Source organism: Panulirus ornatus, chromosome 16 (genome assembly GCF_036320965.1).
Source record: "Panulirus ornatus isolate Po-2019 chromosome 16, ASM3632096v1, whole genome shotgun sequence".
Classification (NCBI taxonomy): Eukaryota; Metazoa; Arthropoda; class Malacostraca; order Decapoda; family Palinuridae; genus Panulirus; species Panulirus ornatus.
The window spans coordinates 39,111,687-39,117,686 of NC_092239.1; the positions used below are offsets into that span (position 1 = coordinate 39,111,687).

General features: G+C 40.1%; 1 long non-coding RNA gene across 2 annotated transcripts in view; it reads right to left on the minus strand.

The window, feature by feature from the left end:
• The window catches only part of LOC139754260 (uncharacterized), a 452,598-nt gene that overhangs the window by 143,930 nt on the left and 302,668 nt on the right, over window positions 1–6,000 (minus strand). The gene's annotated exons all lie outside the window — the stretch shown is intronic.

Below are 6,000 nucleotides of genomic sequence, written 5' to 3' on the forward strand. Positions count from 1 at the left end.
ACAGTTCAGACAACCGCCTCTATCACTCGCAAGTTCACTGTATGTGGCAAAGCATGTGCTTTGTACGGGGCGCTGCTTGAAAGAGGTTAAATCGAGGATGATAAGACGCCTTTCGTGAGACTTGTATCACTGGGTGTACAAGCTCGTCAAAGAACCTTTCACTCCTAAGGAGTTTACATTTTCTGCTACTGTAAGTAGCGCATTTCTGGGATACAGGGACCTTCAGAAAGGTCGTGGGTAACACCACGGCTCTCACAGAAACTGGTAAATGGTAGACTGTAAATAAAATTTATACAAAATGTAGAAAACTCTCTCTCTCTCTCTCTCTCTCTCTCTCTCTCTCTCTCTCTCTCTCTCTCTCTCTCTCTCTCTGATTAATGGACTGGAGGTGTTGGATGATCTCGGCCTCAGACTCCAAACGACTGACAGATGAATGAAACGGGTGGTGAGGGGGTTGCTGAGTCCCTCAGAGTAGAATTCCTGATTGTAGATTCCTAATGTCACGTCATTTCTCTCTGTCTTACAAACCTTGGTAGGAGGGAAAAGGCATCGTGTCACCACTTATATTTTCTGTATGTTTTGGGCATTTGTGGAGCTGTCCTGATTTTTTTTCGACAAGTCTTCGTCTTTACAGGTCATCAGGATTTCTTTGCTTACCAGTCGAGGGAAATGATTCAGGAGATAATTATCTTAATAAGAACAAACATAAAGGTCGAAGTCACACTATATACAGGTGTATTTTTGGACCTTCGTGGTGTAGCGGTTTGTGTTGCTGACCTTAACGCATTCACTAGGACGCTTGGGCTCGAGTGTATAGGTTCGAATCCGGCTACGGCATTGGGTTCACAGTCAATCTAGCTGTTCATCACCCCTATGGGGTTGGTCGATAAATTGGGTACCAGAAGTAGGCTTAGTCAGGTGGCCTTCATTAGGTGACATAATCTACCGTAAAAGACGCCATTGTCCAGTCGCCAATGGCCTTTATTTACAGCTCACAGTGAAACTATTCAGCCATCATTTCTTTCCTTTACACCCTCCATATTGACAGCATCTTGTAACCCATCCTATCGGGAACGAATCGGAGCCGACAGGCTATCAAATCACTCCCCAATCCCAACGACCAACCGTGAGTGGGCGGTCAGAAAGGCCAGGCCATCTGCCCAGCATCCAATAAGCGGCGACACCTAATCTCGGGTCCGGCCATTGTCGATGATGGGCGAGCCTCTCTTATTTCTTTCTTCTGGCCATTATCAACTCAAGTGGAACTTATCTCACGTCTTTTTTTGTTTTTTTCTCTCTCTCTCTCGGTCATCGTATTGTTTTCTTCTTGTTCAATCACTTTCCTCACCTTTTTTTTCAGGCCTTCTTGTTCTATTCTTTTCTGCTTTTATCATCAGTTCTCTGCTTGTCTTTCACCTTCCTTTATTTTCTATCTTTGGCTTGCTTCCATTTTCTCTCTCCATATTATTCTTAATGATATAAGGTGGTGTATTTTATATTCTACATATATATCTTTTTTTTCAATCATTACATTCTATATATGAACAGTAATTTCACAGGTTATGCAACTCCAAGACCCATTTTATGGCCATAAGTTCCAGCAGCTCCAAGATTTCACTGCAGGACGTAACAGGGAAATGATCGACTCATTTGGAGAGATCTGCAAGTGCTCGGAGGATGGGGAAATATAGGAACCACGCGTGTTTTTGATTACAGCAGAGGATATTAACAGAATTAGTGCTGGATTATGTAATTATGTCCCTGACCCCTTCTCTCATTAGTCTACGTTATGCATTAGCCTTAGAGAGAAAGGAGAAGGAGAGGAACTGAAAGAAAGGGTTTTATGAAAGGGGGTAGATGAAAGACAAGAAGAATAGGAATGAAGGGGAGGAGAGAGAGAGAGAGAGAGAGAGAGAGAGAGAGAGAGAGAGAGAGAGAGAGAGAGAGAGAGAGAGAGAGAGAGCGTAAGAAGAAAAAGTGTGAGAGATGATGAAGCGAAGTGATAAGGTAGAGTGAACGATCAGGGTAGGTCAATCAACACCACTTGTTTGACTAGGGTGTCTGATCCGCAACCCTGGCGATAAGACCATTCCAGGACAACAGGAGACTACTGATAGAGGTTAAGATCTCACATCAGAGTATTAGTTCACAGAGCATTTGTCAGTCACCAAGACACGTTCCAGAGACGGGTAAGACTACTGCCTAAACACTCGAGAATGAGTGCAAGCCGAGTTACTGAAAAACCCAATTCACACAAGAACCACAGGAAAGGATTCCTTTCAAGAAAAAGTTCGTGCAATTAATATATGTCACTTGGTAATGACAGTATTGCACTCTCATTGTCACAAAACTGGCTAACTTGCCAGAGAGAGAGAGAGTGACAGAGTACCGAAGTTATTACTCAAAATGGTTTGAGGTACCAGGCGGCGTGCCACAGGGATCAAACTTGAGCCCAATTCTGTTTCTGGTATGTACGATCAATATCAACAATGGGCTATACCGTAAGAATTCAAAACTAGGAGACGAATAATTGAAACAAGAGAGACTGAAGGTTTTCAGTCACGGTCTGACATAGGCAAACTGATGGACTGGGATCATAATTCGTAAGTGAAACTTATTATCGGTACAAAGTTTTAGTCATTAGAAAAACAAATAGGGGACAATACAGTATGGATGCTGCTAACTTACAAAAAGTAATAGAGGAAAAAGAGAGGTGCAATAATCTCCGAAGAGGTAATAAGCACTAAAATGAAAGATTGAAAAAATAAAAAAAAATAAAGAAGACAAAGTTGAAGGTTTTTATGGATACGGCATTTGATACCAGGCCTAAAAACTAATCCTCACTCCTTTATAGTTTCCTGACATCTCTTAACATTCAATATTGTGCCTAGGTTTGGTCATCCTACTTAAGAAAAGACATACTAGAATAGAAAGAGTATATCAGGGAGCCACACATGATTCCTTCAAGAAACAACACGTATGAGAACCGCGCAGAAGATTTAAACAAATCTAACTTAAAGAGGGTCGGAAGGCGACTATAGACAGGTATTCAAAATCAGAAGTTTGAATTCTCTCGGGCTACAAGGATGCTTTTGATACTAGTAATTTCAACGTTATGCTTAAATCTATGCACGCACAATGGATAATAATCATGGATGAAGACCAAGTCCATCTGTCATTTATAGAACCTTTGATGATACCTTATCTCAAAGACAGCTAAATCATAGACAGAAGATCTCACGAGACTACGCAATGAAAGAATAGACTGTGACTGAAGATCAAAAGACTGAATAGCATAATAAAATAGAATTGGGGAAAGAATTTGAATGCAAGAAAAAAAAATCCAAGTCGAAGTGTATAACAAGAAACCAATAAGGCTAACCCATTAAGGGTTTTTAGTACGATCCATCCAGACAAGGATGTTGTAAGATGGTTCCAATCACAACATTCGTTTATAACTCTGGGCGGCTTCTGTTTACAAGTCTATCCTATAACAACTGTAGAAGCAGCTATATAAAGTACAGATAAATTCCCTCAACACTCAAAAGCAGGAAAGCCTTTAATATGAAATGAACTGTACCAGCATTCACATGTCTGGTCTCAGTGAAGAATAAAATGATGCCTGAAATCAAATTTGTACGTTCACATTCCCTACCCCCTCCCCAATACCCACCACTCCCAATCACATAGTTGATTTAGTTACTGTTGTAAAAAACGAAAAGTTTTGCATACGAAAATGCATTCATTACTGACGACTTTTGCAGTCTGTAACTGAATTTGAATCTAAAACTATAAAATCGTGAAAGTTTTTCTCTCAATCTCCAATATTGATTAAATTACTGAAGTGGATAGATAGATTTTTTTTTTTTCAATTCGCCCGTAAGAGCTCTATATAGATAAGGGGGTGTGATTGGTTGGCGTAAACGGAGTAGTGATTGGCTGACGGCGTATTCGCTATCGTAGAACACTAACAAAAATAATGAAAATATGATATGTATTCTTCCTGCTTTTCTTACAAGTCGCTCTTTTTATTTCACATTTAAACTTCAAACGTATTCATAAAATTTTCAGTTTGGGTGCAATGCTCATTATCTATCAGAGTAGATCATGAAAATTAAGTGCAATCTACGTTTACCAATGACGATTATGACTTTCAAGACATTTATTTCAAGTACAAAATAATCTTTTCTCCCTATCTTTTACCTACATTTCATGATATCCGAAAAACCACTAATATTTCTGATACAGACCTGTAACCTGGATATGGAACCCCAAGTTGTAAAAAAGGCTAGCTGGAAGAATTCTGTAAAGCAAAGTGTGCTGTTCAAACCGATATGCAAAATTTCATCACAATTATCTCCCGAGCTTAACAACAGAGACAAGTTATGGAAAAATTTGGCCACAAATAAGGCCACAATAACCTGCTCTTATTCACTGTACGATCCATGAAGAAATACCGCTACCACACACACACACACACACACACACACACACACACACACACACACATTCACGGGCATGCGTGATGCAGAGTCACAGTCCCTGATCATGAATTGCAACCAGCCCAGATGTACAGCTTCTCCTTTTGGGACAGACAGGTCGAAGACTAGGCACCTGGCTTAGGGTAAAGTGTGTGTGTGTATACACACGTGTGACTAACGACATACTACACACTTATACAATATTAAGAGACGGGGCAACACGTGTTTGAAACTCCTCCCGTAACACAAAAATAGTAATCAGATTGAGGAAAACTGACTTAATGAGCAAGATTGGTCGAGGTGCATAGCTGGAGAACAGTTTATGGTCGCATTAGGGGATGGGAGGAGCACTGGTCATTGTAACAGCTGGGGGGGAGGGCGTGATATCGGCAACTTATGACAACTTACATAAACCTCAGTAAATGGTGACTTGGATTCACAGACATTCTTGGTCCGATGAAGTCAACAATGCTTTACGAGCATTACCTTGCTCGAAGCCAAGCACAAGTCAATGGTAAGTTTTTTTCTCTAATGATGATATTACTTGGAGATTCAGTCAGTATTTTATCTCTGCTGATGATATTACTTGGAGATTCAGTCAGTAAAGCCTTAACAAACAGCATCAAAATCTGTTCCAAGATTCAGTAAGCTGGTTAAGGAGCAGCCAGGGATGCTAGGTTTTTCTCTTGTACTTGAGTAAACACTAGAAGCAATCATTAATGCAGCTCACACACACACACACACACACACACTGGATGACAATTAAGATCTAAAATATTCACCAACACAATCTGCATCATTCATGCAACATACGTGTGTGTGTGAGATTCATATTAGTAGATTCGAGTACCTCAATTCCGTTCCTACGTTTTGGCAAAAGTATTAACTAGAACTTATTTTCCTAGGAATTCTGCAGCTCTAGCTGTCGCTTAATCCAACTTAATACAAATGAGTGAAGTTGGTATTCTAAGTAATGGTGGGTATGCATTTTCAGGCAGGTTACAGAAGGATTGATCACTGCAGAGAGTCTATGGTACATCGAGTTCGCTGCCTCACCCAGCGTGGTAGAACAGGTGACAGAAGTCTTCCTAGTGCAGCAGAGACGGATCTCTGGGCGTTCCAGCAGATACGCAAGCCACTGTTCTCGCGTTCAGAAATGGAACTGGTGAATATTTCATTCTGCAAAGCTGCCTACGTGTGGTGATCTTTTTTTTGTTTTTTTTACGTAGGTCAAACTGCAATTGTGATAAAGGGCGGGCATGGTGTTCGTCCAAGGAAAAAGATAAACAGAAGTAGAGGCATTAGTACCGGCTGTGTAGGTATGGTAGACAATTACCTGATTCTCCATATATATATATATATATATATATATATATATATATATATATATATATATATATATATATATACATATGCCATGCCATCCATAAGCATATTCATTTCCCTTGAGAGCGCTGAGTACTTGAAGGCAAAAACGAGTTAAAAAAAAGAAGAAACAATTTCAAGTCTCACAGCACGA